Source organism: Cibotium barometz, chromosome 35, assembly GCF_041138505.1.
Source record: "Cibotium barometz isolate CiBa-2024 chromosome 35, ASM4113850v1, whole genome shotgun sequence".
Classification (NCBI taxonomy): Eukaryota; Viridiplantae; Streptophyta; class Polypodiopsida; order Cyatheales; family Cibotiaceae; genus Cibotium; species Cibotium barometz.
In genome coordinates this window covers 2,673,891-2,693,343 of record NC_141080.1, presented here as the reverse complement: position 1 = coordinate 2,693,343, position 19,453 = coordinate 2,673,891, and positions in this window count along the sequence as shown.

Sequence of the window (19,453 nt, the reverse complement as noted above, 5' to 3'; positions counted from 1 at the left end):
GAAAAATGCTAACTTTCAGGACACTTTAGTGTCCTCAGGACACTTTAGTGTCCAATTACAGAACTAGTGTTAACCATATTCCTTCACAAGTAGCAATGGCTGCACCCCTGTATTCAGCCTCTGTACTGGATAAAGCAACTGTAGGTTGCTTCTTGCTACTCCAACTCACCACGGCACTTCCAAGTGTAAAGGCATAACCACTAGTAGATCTCCTGTCATATGAGCTACTTGCCCAATGAGCATCTGTGTAGCCATGTATATCCAAGCCTTTACCACTCTCATATAGAAGACCATAATGTGTAGTGGTCTTTACATATCTCATAATGCGTCTTACTGCATCCAAATGAGGTTTTTTGGGGCTCTGCATAAACTGGCTTACTAGCCCCACAACATAACTCAAATCCGGGCGTGTGATAGTCATGTAAATGAGACTACCAACCATCTTCCTGTACATAGATGGATCATCCAACTCCTCACCAAAATCAGCCCGCAACTTCACATTTTGCTCCAAAGGTGTACTCATAGGCTTACACCCTGTCATGCCATATTTTGCCAACATATCCAATGCATATTGGTGTTGCACTAACCATGTACCTGCATGGTCTTTGATCACTTCAATTCCAAGAAAGTATCTCAACTCACCAAGGTCTTTCATGTCAAATTTTCCACTCAATGCTTTCTTGACATGCATCACATCTGTACCATGATCACCTGTGATAATCAAGTCATCCACATAGATGACAAGTAAAACAATCCCATGATCTGTTTTCTTCACATAGAGTGAAGAATTTGCTGTAGAAACCTGAAATCCAAGGGAGATAAGATATCTGCTCATCTTATCACTCCAAGCACGAGGTGCTTGCTTTAGACCATATAAAGCTTTCTTCAATTTGCATACGTGAGTGGGATATTTTGGGTGTACATACCCTTCTGGCTGTGACATATAAACCTCTTCTTGTAGATCACCATTTAGAAATGCATTTTTCACATCCATTTGATGCATTTCCCAACCATTAGCTGTGGCCATAGCAATGACTGCTCTCACTGTTCCTATCTTTGCCACTGGACTAAATGTTTCATCATAGTCCAAGCCTTGGGTTTGTGCATAACCCTAGCTACCAATCTTGCTTTATGTCGTTCAATGGAACCATTTGACTTGCAATTCACTATGTAAATCCATTTACAACCAATGACATTTTTGTCCTGTGGTAATGCAACCAAATCCCATGTATCATTATGAACCAATGCATCCATCTCAATATCCATTGCTTTCTCCCATACATGCTTTCCAATAGCTTCTGTATAGCATGTAGATTCCACATGCTTCACCAAAGACGTCATATATGCATAATGCATAGCAAAATCACGGTATGTCAACCTGTCAATTGGATATCTGACCCTTTGGGATCTTTGCAAATGCATGCGGATCACTCTGAACACCTGTCACTCTAGCATGTGGTGGCACATATCTATACTGCCTTGCACCAGGTGTGCGTAAAACAGGTATGCCAAGCTCCTCATCCAAGCTCTTTGAACTTGATGACTCATAACCTGTGATTCCAATTCCTTCAACCTTCTTCTTTCCTTTATCCATAGCACTACTCCCAGTGCTCACACTCTCATGCCTCAAACGTCCTGACCATGGACGTACAGTACTACTCTCAGCCTCTGCTCTGCTGGCCCAAACATAGAAGTAGAAGTAGAACTTGCTTGTGGCAAGTTCACAGGCACATCAGCTTCAAGTGACTCAATGACACCCTCATCCTTTGCTTTGTACCAACTAGCAAGCTCATCAAACACCACATCTCGTGAGATAACCACTTGTCTAGTTTGTGGATTGTAACATTTGTATGCCTTACAATCCTGTGCATATCCAACAAACACACACTTTTTTGCCTTAGGATCAAACTTCCTCCTTCTCTCATTAGGCACATGTACATAAGCTATGCATCCAAATACTTTGAGGTGTCCAATGTCTGTCCTAAAACCTGTAAGCCGCATCTCTGGCGTACTTCCATGTATGGCTGCTATAGGTGTCTTATTAAGTATATACACCACGGTAGCACAAGCTTCCGCCCAATAATAATCTGGCATGCTCTTTTCATTGAGCATTGCCCTGGCCACTTCACATATGACTCTATTCTTTCTCTCAGCCACACCATTTTGCTGAGGTGTATACCTACAAGTCAATTGCCTTCTTATACCATGCTTTCTCAAGAAATGCTCAAAAGCATTTGAGGTGCATTCACCACCTCCATCTGTCCTCAACCATCTGTCCTCAAACACTTAATCCAAGAACCATATTGCTTTTCTGCAAAAGCTGTGAAATCCATAAACTTTTCCAACACTTCACTTTTCTCTCTGAGAAAGTATATCCATGTCATCCTGCTGAAATCATCTATGAATGTCACATAATATAAAGCGCCTTTGATAGATGGGTTTTGTGCAGGACCCCATACATTGCTATGTACTATCTCAAGTGGCCTGCTACTCATATTTCCTTCTCTAGGAAACCGCAACACCTTGCTTGCTTTCCAAATTGACAGGCTTCACAAACATGCATATTCCCATCATACTTGAATCTAGGTAGCCCACTAACAATGCCTCTTGCCTGCATGTTCTTTAACCTTTGTATATTGACATGTCCAATCCTCTTATGCCACATATCAATGTCCTGTACCACATTTTTGCTTTTAGAGAACATGGCTGATTTTAACTCAGGAATTCTAGCATCCCAGCTTAAACAACCTGCCTTCTTTCTTGCCTTTAGCAATGACTCTACATCCATTTTTGAACTCCTCAATGAAGCAACCATGCTCGTTGAAACGAACCTGTAATCCCTGTTCCACCATTTGACCACAACTGAGGCCAAGCTTTTTGTAATCGAAGGCACGTACAATACATCTGACATAGATTTTGTTTGACCATTGTGCATAACCAATGGTACACTTCCAACATGTGTAATGGCATGCTGAGTATCATCTCCTGTTTCCACATAGCCTTTCACATACATAGGCTTCATATGCTCAAACCATTCACCATGACAAGTCATATGGTTTGATGCTCCAGAGTCCATATACCAAGTGTCATCATTTTCAACATTTGTTATCATAGATCTCACAACATGTTTCATGGCAAACAAGTGATTTGCAGTGCCATCATTACTGCTTGATGCATAATTTCCACCACCATGTTGTGCATAATTTCCACGATGTTGTGCTCTACCCCCTCTCAAATCATTCTGTTTGCGAAAACAATCTCTTGCCATATGACCAAATTTCCCACAGTAATGGCATTCCACATCTTGCATAGATGTTTGTTGGCCTTGCCAACGTCCTCTACCACGAGGATTACCTCTGCCTCTCTGAGGTGTATATCCACGACCACCTCTAGCACCATATGAAGGCTGAAAATTCTATTGTGGTGACCTATCCTGCCATCCACGACGACCATTACCACCATGGCCACGTGATGCAAATCTCCTCCTGCCTCTAAATCCTCTTTGGGAATAGAAAGCCTGATTTTTGCCATTATCATCATGGCTAGTAGATGCATCCTGAAATGAATCACTGAGTTTGATTTCCTCAACAAGCAAGAGGGAAACCAACTCATCAAAGTCTGGTAAGACTGTACTCCGAACCGAGATAGATGTATCAAAAGATTTATATTCCTTGCCAAGACCACGCAAGGTAATGTCTCATCATCAGGCATGGGGGCATTTATTGTTGCCAATGCATCTACAAACTTCTTTATCTCTTGCACATAATCATGGATGCTCCTTCTATTCCGCTTCACATTATATATCTATTGTCGCAATTGAGACTTGCGAGCACTCGTGTCTGTATCAAACAACTTCACCAATGTATCCCATGCATCCTTGGGATTCTCAGCATCATGTATGTGTATGAGCATAGCATCCGAAATACATATAGACAGATAATGCAACACTTTGAATGCTCTTTCTGACCATTGTTTATGAGCTATAACATGCTGCTGTGTAGGTTGTCGGGGTAGATCCGGCTCTTCTTCATCCTCGCAGCTTCTTCCTCTGCGTGGTTGCAGCCGTTGCTCCTCTGCTGCACGCCAGACACTGGCACCTATAATGCCTTTGTCTTTATCTTTTACACTAGCACCAATAACTACCCACTATTCTTGGTCTTCTCCTCTGCACTTGCTTCCTTGGCTTTCTCAGGCTTCTTGGTGGCACGATGCACCCTCGGCTTCTTCACCTTTAGTAGACTCTCCCTTGTAGGAAGAACTTCCAGGCATGGAAGTACAGGATCAAAAGTTTCTTGAAGGAAAAAGGTTTTTGGAATCTCATTACAGGTGCTGAGCGAGAGCCGGAGCTATCCCGACAACCTACACAACACAGCAGGTTATAGCTCATAAACAATGGTCAGAAAGAGCATTCAAAGTGTTGCATTATCTGTCTATACGTATTTCGGATGCTATGCTCATACACATACATGATGCTGAGAATCCCAAGAATGCATGGGATACATTGGTGAAGTTGTTTGATACAGACACGAGTACTTGCAAGTCTCAATTGCGACAACAGATACATAATGTGAAGTGGAATAGAAGGAGCATCCATGATTATGTGCAAGAGATAAAGAAATTTGCAGATGCATTGGCAACAATAAATGCTCCCATGCCTGATGATGATTTGGTAGACATTACCTTGTGTGGTCTTGGCAAGGAATATAAATCTTTTGATACATCTATCTCGGTTCGGAGTACATGTTTACCAGACTTTGATGAGTTGGTTTCCCTCTTGCTTGTTGAGGAAATCAAACTCAGTGATTCATTTCAGGATGCATCTACTAGCCATGATGATAATGGCAGAAATCAAGATTTCTATTCCCAAAGAGGATTTAGAGGCAGGGGGAGATTTGCATCACGTGGCCGTGGTGGTAATGGTCGTGGATGGTAGGACAGGTCACCACAACAGAATTTTTAGCCTTCATATGGTGCTAGAGGTGGTCGTGGATATACACCTCAGAGAGGCAGAGGTAATCCTCGTGGTAGAGGACGTTGGCAAGGCCAACAAACATCTATGCAAGATGTGGAATGCCATTACTGTGGGAAATTTGGTCATATGGCAAGATATTGTTTCCGCAAACAGAATGATTTGAGAGGGGGTAGACCACAACATCATGGAAATTATGCACAACATGGTGGTGGAAATTATGCATCAAGCAGTAATGATGGTACTGCAAATCACTTGTTTGCCATGAAACATGTTGTGGGATCTATGATGACAAATGCTGAAAATGATGACACTTGGTATATGGACTCTGGAGTATCAAACCATATGACTTGTCATGGTGAATGGTTTGAGCATATGAAGCCTATGGATGTGAAAGGCTATGTGGAAACAGGAGATGATACTCAGCATGCCATTACACATGTTGGAAGTGTACCATTGGTTATGCACAATGGTCAAACAAAATCTATGTCAGATGTATTGTACGTGCCTTCGATTACAAAAAGCATGGCCTCAATTGGTCAAATGGTGGAACGGGGATTACAGGTTTCTTTCAACGAGCATGGTTGCTTTGTTGAGGAGTTCAAAAATGGATGTAGAGTCATTGCTAAAGGCAAGAAAGAAGGCAGGTTGTTTAAGCTGGATGCTGGAATTCTTGAGTTAAAATCAGCCATGTTCTCTAAAAGCAGAAATGTGGTACAGGACATTGATATGTGGCATAAGAGGATTGGACATGTCAATATACAAAGGTTAAAGAACATGCAGGCAAGAGGCATTGTTAGTGGGCTGCCTAGATTCAAGTATGATGGGAATATGCATGTTTGTGAAGCCTATCAGTTTGGAAAGCAGACAAGGTTGCGGTTTCCTAGAGAAGGAAATATGAGTAGCAGGCCACTTGAGATAGTACATAGCGATGTATGGGGTCCTGCACAAAACCCATCTATCAAAGGCAGTTTATATTATGTGACATTCATAGATGATTTCAGCAGGATGACATGGATATACTTTCTCAGAGAGAAAAGTGAAGTGTTAGAAAAGTTTATGGATTTCAAAGCTTTTGCAGAAAAGCAATATGGTTCTTGGATTAAGTGTTTGAGGACAGATGGAGGTGGTGAATACACCTCAAATGCTTTTGAGCATTTCTTGAGAAAGCATGGTATAAGAAGGCAATTGACTTGCAGGTATACACCTCAGCAAAATGGTGTGGCTGAGAGAAAGAATAGAGTCATATGTGAAGTGGCCAGGGCAATGTTCAATGAAAAGAGCATGCCAGATTATTATTGGGCAGAAGCTTGTGCTACCGCAGTGTATATACTTAATAAGACACCTACAGTAGCCATACATGGAAGTACGCCAGAGATGCGGCTTACAGGTTTTAGGCCAGACATTGGACACCTCAAAGTATTTGGATGCATAGCTTATGTACATGTGCCTGATGAGAGAAGGAGGAAGTTGGATCCTAAGGTAGAAAAGTGTGTGTTTGTTGGATATGCACAGGATTGTAAGACATACAAATGTTACAATCCACAAACTAGACAAGTGGTCATCTCACGAGATGTGGTGTTTGATGAGCTTGCTAGTTGGTACAAAGCAAAGGATGAGGGTTTCATTGAGTCACTTGAAGCTGATGTGCCTGTGAACTTGCCACAAGCAAGTTATAGTTCTACTTCTATGTCTGGGCCAGCAGAGGCTGAGAGTAGTACTGTACGTCCATGGTCAGGATGTTTGAGGCATGAGAGTGTGAGTACTGGGAGTAGTGCTATGGATAAAGGAAAGAAGAAGGTTGAAGGAGTTGGAATCATAGGTTATGAGTCGTCAAGTTTAGAGAGCTTGGATGAGGAGCTTGGCATACCTGTTTTACGCATACCTGGTGCAAGGCAGGATAGATATGTGCCACCACATGCTAGAGTGATAGGTGTTCAGAGTGATCCGCATGCATTGCGGAGATCCCAAAGGGTCAGATATCCAGAAAAGTTGACATACCGTGATTTTGCTATGCATTATGCATATATGACGTCTTTGGTGAAGCGTGTGGAACCTACATACTATACAGAAGCTATTGGAAAGCATGTATGGGAGAAAGCAATGGATGTTGAGATGGACGCATTGGTTCATAATGATACATGGGATTTGGTTGCATTACCATAGGACAAAAATGTCATTGGTTGTAAATGGATTTACAAAGTGAAGTGCAAGTCAGATGGTTCCATTGAACGACATAAAGCAAGATTGGTAGCTAAGGGTTATGCACAAACCCAAGGATTGGACTATGATGAAACATTTAGTCCAGTGGTGGCAAAGATAGGAACAGTGAGAGCAGTCATTGCTATGGCTACACTAATGGTTGGGAAATGCATCAAATGGATGTGAAAAATGCATTTCTGAATGGTGATCTACAAGAAGAGGTTTATATGTCACATGTTAAGATTCTAGAAATGGGATTGATCATGGTGAATGACATAGATTAAGCATAAGATAATTAAGGTGGATTAAACCACACTAAAAACTCCATAACTAGAGAGAGAGAGATTGCACACTCAACACTATTCCCTTGTATTTCATATCACAATGAACCATACAATGATATAGGCTCTCTAGCCTTATCCCACTTTACACATCATCATCCATGTAGCAACTCCTTTTCCACTCTTTTGGTCAACACCTACATACCATACAATATTACATGTGGCATTTCTATCTCACCACAATATCTTGCACCTCTAGGGTGCTTTCCCATATACACACAACACCATGATTACATCTCTCAACACCCCCTCTTAATTGAGGAGTTCCACAACTCTCCCATCATCCATCACCCATATCAATGTAGCATTGCACAACCACAATCGCTACCTTTCAACATTCCCCCTCCATGATACATTGGAGTGTCCATCATCCAAACATGTGTGCGCGTGTCTACCATCTTGGACACCTAGTCCATTTTGAGCTGACTCGCTCTCACAGCAGAACCACTGAGTCCGATTTGAACATGGAAGTTTGGGTGGGAACCAACCCACATGCATGCACCTTACACGTGCATCGCTCTTGCACACATCACACAACAGCCATTTCGAGCTTCTAGGTGAGCTCGAGCAGGGCGACCCTCATACCATGGATGATTACAAAGAATTTCCGTTTTGAGCACGCATGCTCGTGGATGTTTGTCCATCATCATGTTTGGGTGAAAAATAAAAAATTACAAAGCCTTTTTGGCCAAAGCCAGACAGCAGACCCAAGTGTGTGTGCACGTCTTCTAAAAAGGTTTTAAAAAATCACGTGTGTGAATGAGCCCTTGATATTACAAGGGTCAAGATTAAAAGTTTATTAAAAACTTAAATTCACTTTCATTTTGTATCCTGCACACCAAATTGGGCTACACTCCAAATGCCGCCTACAAATCTGGGGACGTGCAGGCTGCAGCTTGTAACTTTTTATCACTCACTCACTACCTTCACTCCGCATGCTAGCATGGATATGCACTGGACGAATCTGGACTCTGCATCACTTTTGCAGAAACGTGACCCACTCTGGTCATCGTCTTCCTCACGGCTTCTTTCTCTGTGCATCTTTCCTATGCCATAGCCAAAAGTTCACGGCAACCTGACTAAGGTCGCCATAGTTGTTTCTCCAACCGCGTGGTCATAGTTTCTTTACACCTGGCAATGCTTCTCTGTATGCGCTACCGCTTGTGGCGGTTGAAGCTCACTACTATGAGCACTCTCATGCTTTCTCTGAGATTCAATGTTGTGGCGCGACCTCTGCTTACCTTTCAATTTTCCTGATTTCTAATTGCTACATTTGCACTTTCGCTTCACGAGACTCAAGCTTGCTACCTCTTTGCTGATGGTAGTTGTTCTCTGGTAGTAGTGGTGCTGCTGCTCTGTTGCCTTGCTACTACAACATTAAAAAAAAAAAATGTTTGCTGTGCAATGGAGGTTTGTCTCTTACTGCAATCACTTTTCTGATTATTTCATGGCTTGCCTTGCTGCAGCCAACCGTTTACTTCAACCTCTGTTGTGAGGTCTTCTTATTCATTCCTTACGCTTTTGACTTGTCGTCGTAGATGTGCCCTCTCACTGTAACATGGTATCAAAGCCTTGTGCTATCTATTAGGGTTTATGAGTGAGTGAGAGAAGAGGGAGAAGAAGCTGTGAAGAAAAGCTGTGAAGATTGCCATTGATGCTGTGAAGCTTGGGCAACCCAAAGCAAAGGAAATTTTTGGTTTTTGAAAGCTTTCCATGAAGCTTGGAAGCGGTGATGTATGGTGAAATACATGCAAATCTGGTAAAGAAATATGTATGTGATAAGCGAGAATGGGTTGGCAACTCATGTACAAGCCCTACACTGATTTTTGGAGCAATTTTGATGCATTTGAATGAGTGAAATTTACTGGTTTTTGACCTCTCACACAAAACAGAGAAAAGGAAGCCAATTTTTGATGCATTTGGAGCATGTTTTTGGCAAAAATCAAAGCATTGATGGATTGCACACATACCTAGGTGTGTTGGGTACTTGTATACATCATCAATTAGCACTTTAAACACTCCCAAATCCCTCAGGAGCAAGCGGCGCAGGCTGAACAGAGAAACAGAGTAGAATTTTGATATTTTTGATACAAGGAGGTCAAATTCCACTTGGATGCTTGACATATTCCACTTGGATGCTTGACATATTCCAAAATTGACTTAGCAATTGGTTGCTACAACACTTAGAAGAAGGCTATATGATTGGATTGATCAATTATCATCAATTGAGCTGGAAATGAGCTGATTAAACAGGTTGTCTACTAGTTGCAGAGAAACAGAGTGTGATTAATCGATCACTTTGGTCTTAAACAATTGGACTAATTCATTTTACATGGAGTAAATGGACACCATTGCTAAGCTAATGAATGCCTGGTTGCTCAATTTGGACAAGGATTGAAGAAATTAGAGCAAAATTACTACTGGTTTTTTTGGGTTTTCTTAGAACAGAGAAAGGGGTTTGACAAAATTGATATGTATGCATGTTGGATGGTGTTGATATTCAACATTGAGGTTGTTTAGGTGTCAATGTAAGTTACCCATACTTGATTGCACCACTACATTGTCATTTGGAGCCTTGGAAAGCGCATCGAATCAGGGTATCTTGGACTGCGTGAGCCAATTCATTTTGGATGCATACAGGTTGATTTTCTACATCAAAATTGAAGTTTGTTGCTACTTTGGAGTATCTGGAACACCCATTGGAAGGTGGTTGAGCTGAGGAAGGCTCGTTTACAGATTTGGAATTATGCGGAAGGTGTATTGCATTGAGCAAACATGTCAGATAATCCAGTACAGATTGTTGGTGAAAAGCTGGATAGGAAGAATTTCCAGGCATGGAAGTACATGATCAAAAGTTTCTTGAAGGGAAAAGGTTTTTGGAATCTCATTACAGGTGTTGAGCCAGAGCTAGAGCTACCCCGACAACCTACACAGCAGCATGTTATAGCTCATAAACAATGGTCAGAAAGAGCATTCAAAGTGTTGCATTATCTGTCTATATGTATTTCGGATGCTATGCTCATACACATACATGATGCTGAGAATCCCAAGGATGCATGGGATACATTGGTGAAGTTGTTTGATATAGACACGAGTGTTCGCAAGTCTCAATTGCGACAACAGATACATAATGTGAAGCGGAATAGAAGGAGCATCCATGATTATGTGCAAGAGATAAAGAAGTTTGCAGATGCATTGGCAACAATAAATTCCCCCATGCCTGATGATGATTTGGTAGACATTACCTTGCGTGGTCTTGGCAAGGAATATAAATCTTTTGATACATCTATCTCGGTTTGGAGTACAGGTTTACCAGACTTTGATGAGTTGGTTTCCGTCTTTCTTGTTGAGGAAATCAAACTCAGTGATTCATTTCAGGATGCATCTACTAGCCATGATGATAATGGCAGAAATCAGGCTTTCTATTCCCAAAGAGGATTTAGAGGCAGGGGGAGATTTGCATCACGTGGCCGTGGTGGTAATGGTCGTGGATGGCAGGACATGTCACCACAACAGAATTTTTAGCCTTCATATGGTGCTAGAGGTGGTGGTGGATATACACCTCAGAGAGGCAGAGGTAATCCTCGTGGTAGAGGACGTTGGCAAGGCCAACAAACATCTATGCAAGATGTGGAATGCCATTACTGTGGGAAATTTGGTCATATGGCAAGAGATTGTTTCCGCAAATAGAATGATTTGAGAGGGGGTAGAGCACAACATCATGGAAATTATGCACAACATGGTGGTGGAAATTATGCATCAAGCAGTAATGATGGCACTGCAAATCACTTGTTTGCCATGAAACATGTTGTGGGATCTATGATGACAAATGCTGAAAATGATGACACTTGGTATATGGACTCTGGAGCATCAAACCATATGACTTGTCATGGTGAATGGTTTGAGCATATGAAGCCTATGGATGTGAAAGGCTATGTGGAAATAGGAGATGATACTCAGCATCATGCCATTACACATGGAAGTGTACCATTGGTTATGCACAATGGTCAAACAAAATCTATGTTAGATGTATTGTACATGCCTTCGATTACAAAAAGCTTGGCCTCAGTTGGTCAAATGGTGGAACAGGGATTACAGGTTTGTTTCAACGAGCTCGTGGACGATTGCGCATGCACCTCACACGTGCATCGCTCTTGCACACATCACAACAACCATTTTGAGCTTCTCGGTGAGCTCGAGCATGGTTACCCTCATATTTGGGTGAAAATAAAATTACAAATCCCTTGGTCGCAATCGGGCAGGGGACCCTCGATGTGTGTTTGAACAACTACAAAAAAACTTTGGAAATTATTTGTGTGTGAATGTGTTCTCAAATAATGCCTTTCAAAAGCATGTGAACAAGGCTTTATAATTTTCATATAATGCCTTTTAAAATAAATGATGTGGTGTTGTGTGAATGTACCCTTATTGCCAATAAGGGTTAAATTAATTTTTTAAAAAGAAAAATCTCTGAAATTCTCTGTATGTGCGTTGAATGCGCCGACCGTGCTCAGACTGCAGGGTCTTCTTCTTCCTCGCAGCTTCTTCCTTTGCGTGGTTGTAGCCGTTGCTCCTCTGTTGCACGCCAGATGCTGGCACCTGCAATGCCTTTGTCTTTATCTTTTACACTAGCGCCAATCGCTACCCACTATTCTTGGTCTTCTCCTCTGCACTTGCTTCCTTGGCTTTCTCAGGCTTCTTGGTGGCACGGTGCACCCTCGGCTTCTTCGCCTTTAGTAGACTCTCCCTTGCCGCCTCCCTTCTTGTTAGCCTTGATGGCAGATGTCATGTTGCTGGTGCTGCTGTTGTACTTGTTATTGCTATTGTTGTTATTTGGCTTCGCCTGGTTCGATCACTACCTTTGCCTACAGCTGGGACTCGAACTGGGCTACATCTCTGCGTGCTTACCATGCTTTTGCAGCCTTTGCAGTATGCCTTGGAATTAACTGCTCTCGTCACAGTTACCTTGCCACTCTCTCTGAATCTATAGTGATGGCCTCAATTCCATCTAACCCGTTGATGATTCTCTTAACCTTCCTCCGGCATCCTTCACAGTGAATGAAGACCTTCAAAGTAATGGTCTCCAGTTTAGTGGGGGTTTAGGGGAGTCTACCTTTGTCATGTCACAAACAAGAACTTCATCTTCTCTGTTGTTATGTCACTTTGCCTCCTCTACCTCTTCAATGAGGTTCACACATAGCCATCCAAATGGCCTTCAAGAGCTCCCAATTTGAACTCTAACATGCATCTCCTTCTTGTTTCAATCTCTTTGCCTCTTCTAACCTCTCTCATTGAGGTTTCTCCCATAGCCATCAACATGGCCTTGCAAGTTCCCAAATGAACTTGCACTCTCTATGCTTTTTCTTGCATACAAACTTCAAAAGTGCTTCTTCACATGGTCTCTCAAATGAAACCATAGGTGCATAAACATGTGGAAACTGCCAAGGTTTCCATCCCCTTCTTTTCTCTCTTTCATTGAGCAAACATCCACAAGTACATCCTCTTCTTGATGCACACACATGTGAACTCCATTGAGTTTACCATCTCACTTGCCATTATCTTGACAAGCATGCACCTCCACACAAGATTCATGGGATACACAAATCCCATACATGTGAGATCCCTGTCCCCACCGAGCAACGGCGGATTCGGGGTACTAGTAGCGGAAGTAGCACTTCTCACGCGGGACAGGGGTCTCACACTTGGGGCCTCGTCCACGGATATCCGAACAAGAGACTAATCCGTCGGTTTTTCCAAAACCGAACCTGGAAAAACTTCCCTTACCCGGAAAGCACGGGCGATTCCACCAGGATAACTTTTCTCTAACGTAGTCAAGATCATTTACTGATCACGCTGATCCGACTGCACCTATAAAGATACTCGGTTAGATCAAGGAAGAAACTTACACTTGGATCATTGGGATCAACGCTTTTTTCCCCATCAAGAGGCACAACCGTTTGATTCCTATCCATAGAACAATTACTATCCGGGATTTACTTTATTTATCGTAATAACAGAAATTGAGTCTCGATTTACGGATCCATCAGTCCAGCCTAACCCCATCCAGTCCCATGGGTTAGCCAACCGCCCAACCACTGTAGTGATGGGATCCAATTAAGAATTTGGTTAGGTTTTGTCCCGGGTACCAAGGAAAAGAGTTCCAAGGCCCCCTAGCCGGAAGTTCATGCAAACATAAAATTAGTCACACGACTTACACACCAAATATGAAATTGCCTTTTTCTTAGCATCAGCTAACTTTAAAACAATCCTTTAATGAAACCATTATGTCACTGATGACAATCCTCAAAGTCTATGGTTGAATCCTTATTTTCAGTCATTCATTCATCGGTATACTTATGGCATCATTGGCAACCAGAACGCTCACCACCTGTTGACTCAGGGGCCTTTTCCATAGTTCCTAGCTCATAGTAACCAGCAATATATTCATATAATAGAATGGAATCTCCGTGGAAGATCAGCTATGGTTGAATCCTCAAAGTCTATGGTTGAATCCTTATTTTCATTCATTCATCGGTATACTTATGGCATCATTGGCAACCAGAACGCTCACCACCTGTTGACTCAGGGGCCTTTTCCATAGTTCCTAGCTCATAGTAACCAGCAATATATTCATATAATAGAATGGAATCTCCATGGAAGATCAGCAAGATCAACCCACAGATCCATATAAAAGAGCCATGGACTCATCTGTTGAGGACCAGCAAGGTCAATCAACTAGATCCATGCCCGGTTTTAGAAAACAACTCTTACTCCTTGTTCCAATATCTTCCACGATGCACGTGTGGGTATCTTCGACGACCCAGAGCCCGAGCACCGTATGGTCAGCGCCCTCTAGGATCCTTCGCAGGTAACCTAGCACTTCACTCATAGGCCGCTTCATTGGTCCCTCATCCACCGTACCAGAAGCTCACCATTTAAATCGAACCGAGGCTGGTCAAGACCTCGATCGACCTTGCTACGCGAGACGTCCTCCATTGACTTTCCGTCAGCAGTTGCAACTTTATCAGTTCGGTCTTCATGACCTTAATCCTCAAGACGGTCAAAATGCTTCCCCAGCATTCTTGACATAAAACAGTCATTTACAAACAGTCACAAATACAGTTTCTATAACGAACTCTCGTCTTTCCACATTATCCACTCTCGGACCACATTACTTATTCCACATTCCATTCAATGTGTACTCATTCTCATCCATTTACTCATATAGACTACACATTATTTCACATACACCTTCACATTCATTATTCTACATACATATCCATGTTCGTACGTCCACATCATACTTCCAATTTCACATTCATACATACGCATCTACATGCATACATCCACATCCACATTCATACATCCATACTTCCAATTCCCACATCCACATTCACATTCATACATCCACATTCACATGCATACATCCATTTTCACATCCTCATTCATACATCCATTTTTCCATTTCCACATCCACACATCCATATTCACATTCATACATCCATATCTACATTCATACATCCATATTACATCCATTCTCGCCCTAACAAATCCCATATACATCTTATCCCATCAGATACACTCTCTATCTCATCCCATACACATATTAACACATATCCTAACTCATCTTAACACATTCTATCACATCTCATACACCTCTTATCATATCCTATCACATCTCATACACATCTTATTACATCTTTTCACATCTCATACACCTCTTATCATATCCTATCACATCTCATACACATCTTATTACATCTTTTCACATCTCATACACCTCTTATCATATCCTATCACATCTCATACACATCTTATTACATCTTTTTACATCTCATACACCTCTTATCACATCCTATCACTTCCCATACACATCTTATCACATCTTATATCTTTTTATAGAATACAAGAGAATTCTTATATTTGATATAAGATTTCTCTACACATTTATTTATGCATAAATTCCATTTAAGGAGACTAACATTTTCGAAATAAAAATCAATCTTTTATGCATCTTCCTATGCATAAATTCATTTTAAATGAAAATGACACTTTCGAATTAAAATTCCATCTCTTATGCATCTTCCTATGCATAAACTCAATTTAGATGAGAATTGACACTTTTGAATTAAAAATCCATCTTTTTTGCATCTTCCTATGCATAAATTCAATTTGGATGAGAATAACACTTTTGAATTGAAATTCCATTCTTTTATGCATCTTCCTATGCATAAATTCAATTTAGATGAGAATGACACTTTGAATTTAAAAATCAATCTTTTATGCATCTTCTTATGCATAAATTCAATTTAGTAGGAATTACACTTTTAGAATAAAAGAATTTCTCTTATGCATCTAAGTTATGCATAAAATCCATTTATGATGAAAATCACACTTTTAGTATAAAAAGAATATCTTTTATGCATACCTCTATACATGAAATCCAATATGATAAAAGTAACACTTTTACAATAAAATAATCAACTTTTATGCATACCTCTATGCATGAAATTCATATATGATAAAAGTCACACTTTTATAATAAAATAATCAACTTTTATGCATACCTCTATGCATGAAATTCAAATATGATAAAAGTCACACTTTTATAATAAAATAATCACTTTTTATGCATATCTCTATGCATGAAATCCAAATATGATAAAAGTCACACTTTTATAATAAAATAATCAACTTTTATGCATACCTCTAAGCATGAAATTCAATTATGATAAAAGTCACACTTTTATAATAAAATAATCACTTTTATGCATACCTCTATGCATGAAATCCAAATATGATAAAAGAAACACTTTTATATTAAAATAATCAACTTTTATGCATACCTTTATGCATGAAATTTAATTATGTAAAAATCACACTTTTATATTAAAATAATCAACTTTTATGCATATCTCTATGCATGAAATTCAAATATGATAAAAGTCACACTTTTATAATAAAATAATCACTTTTTATGCATACCTCTATGCATGAAATCTAAATATGATAAAAGTCACACTTTTATAATAAAATAATCAACTTTTATGCATACCTCTATGCATGAAATCTAAATATGATAAAAGTCACACTTTTATAATAAAATAATCAACTTTTATGCATACCTCTAAGCATGAAATTCAATTATGATAAAAGTCACACTTTTATAATAAAATAATCACTTTTATGCATACCTCTATGCATGAAATCCAAATATGATAAAAGAAACACTTTTATATTAAAATAATCAACTTTTATGCATACCTCTATGCATGAAATTCAATAATGATAAAAATCATACTTTTATAATAAAATAATCAACTTTTATGCATACCTCTAGGCATGAAATTCAAATATGATAAAAGTCACAATTTTATAATAAAATAATCACTTTTTATGAATACCTCTATGCATGAAATCCAAATATGATAAAAGTCACACTTTTATAATAAAATAATCAACTTTTATGCATACCTCTATGCATAAAATCCAAATATGATAAAAGTAATACTTTTATAATAAAATAATCAATTTTTATGCATATCTCTATGCATGAAATCCAAATATGATAAAAGTAACACTTTTACAATAAAATAATCATCAATTATGCATAACATAAAAATCAATTTCTCCATGATTACAATAAAATTCTTTCAATTAATCTAGGATGATAATTCCTAGAATATGGTAGGAAGTTCTCTTTTCATGCTTTGAATGAAATTATTTTATGTGTATTTTTTATAAAAATTTTGCCATAGCTCCGCTACTATGACTGATAAATCTCAATTTATTTTGAAGGATAAAGCTTATCATTAAGGAAATGATTAGAATGATCCCTAATTGGATCATTAACCCAATAATGGATTGAATCATCAATATTCATAAAATACATAAACTAAAAGCATAGAAAAAAGCCATTAATTTGACCTCAAGCATAGATTAATCTTGGATTAAGGAAAAGATTTATGAAAAGCCTCATTTGGATTGAGAATGGGTCATGAGTATGACCATTTCTTGAGTGAGAGAGAGAAATTACATAAAAACCATTAGAATTAAGCATAAATGAAAATTTATGTAATTCTTTACTATCATTAATCAATTAACTTCAATAGCATTCATCTAATTATGTAATTCTTCACTACCATTCATCAATTAACTTCAATAGCATTCAAAAACCATTCCAATTAAGCTTCTCAAGCTTGAGAGGGGTTGAGAAGAGAGAAGCATTGAGCAATTATAGAAAAGATCAAAATTCACCATTTATCTTACAATTTGCTTGATTCTTTGTTCATGGTAGAGGCCCCCAACCAATCAATTGGTTAAGTATGTTGATGGAGCCACCAATGGGGATTGAAGAAAGAGGGAAGCTCCAATTTCTTCAATTTGGAGAGAATTTTAGAGAATAGTAGAAATTAGCATTATTTCAGCATAACTCTAGTATAGTAAAATTCTTCTATTTTTTTCAAGGGACTCATGTTCTATTTATAGGAGAGGGAAGCTCTAACCAAAGCTAACTGAATTCTAGAATTTTTCAGATTCAGTTTGGTTGAATTTGGACTAGATTTGAATCTAGTTTGGTTCCTTTTTTATTCGGTTTGGTTCCATTTTGATTTGGTTTGATTCAAGAGAGAGGAGAGATAAAAATATCACATTATTTTTGAGTTTAAAACTCATTCAAGCATGTGAAATATGCACCTCCTTTAATGGACTCCCCTTCCTTACATATGTGTCGAAATAGAATTATTATACCTAAAATATCTCATATTTTTAATATTGCTCATAGTTTTTTACTAATAAACCTTGTACATTTTCAACTCTTCATCTTATGTGAGCATTTACTCATTTTTGGATATCAAAAATATCTCATATTTTTGATATTACTCATAGTTTCTTACTAATAAATCTTGTACATAGTCAACTCTTCATCTTATGTGAGCATTTACTCATTTTTGGGTATCTTCTTTTACAAATTGGATTTATCTCCTCCCTACACATGGATTGATGCTATTGGCCCATAGGAACCTTAATTGGACCATAATCCAAAATTTTTTAAAAATCTAGACCCTTAGGCTAAGGTCCTTTATACCCATTTCCAATAAATTCCAATTGCACATTGGAAAGTTCTTTTTGAATTTCTGTTTCAGGGAAACTTATTTTAATAAGATGAGTTATTTTTCTATCCAAAAATATTCATAATCTGAATATTCTCTCTCTAAAATATTTTCTCTCTCTATGTCAAAACAGGTAGAGACGAGATCTCTTATATTTCTGAAGAGGGAATTGATTACAGGGGAATATGCTGGACATTTTGAGAGGCTGGGGAGGAATCTTACATTCTCTCACACTTGAAAAACGTGAGATGTCCTCATCTCACAAACTTGGGATAATTTCGCGAGATGCACGAACATGAGACTTAGAGAAAGATTTAATTAAGATTAACCACCAAATAAAAAATTCTCAAAGAGAGTAAGGGTCAAGACAAGAACAAGATTTAAACTTTATTCATTCTTGGAACATATACAGTAAGGATAGAAGAACTCTTTACACTTCCATAAGCCCGTCCATCATATGATCACAAAAGCAGCACTCACAAGCTGCGCACGTATAAGGTAACTCATCTATGGGAATAATTCTGTTGGTTATTGCTGCACCTATCTCAGTGGTATGAGGTGATCTAACAAAAGGACCTCTGAGAGGCAAGCCAAAAACGGGGTAAAGGCATATCTTCTGATGAGGAAGAAAACACGCCAGTAAGAAGACCCGCTCAGAAAACCCAAGATGTCTTGATCTCATGATGCAGTAGTATCGGGGACCCAAACCCAAGGCTTCAATAACCATGGCCAAGCGGAGATTGTTACGAAAGTGCTGCTGACCCCAGGGTGTTACCCTAGTTATATCTTGATAGGTCCGCCATTTAGTCTGAGCTACAGAAGTTCCTAAG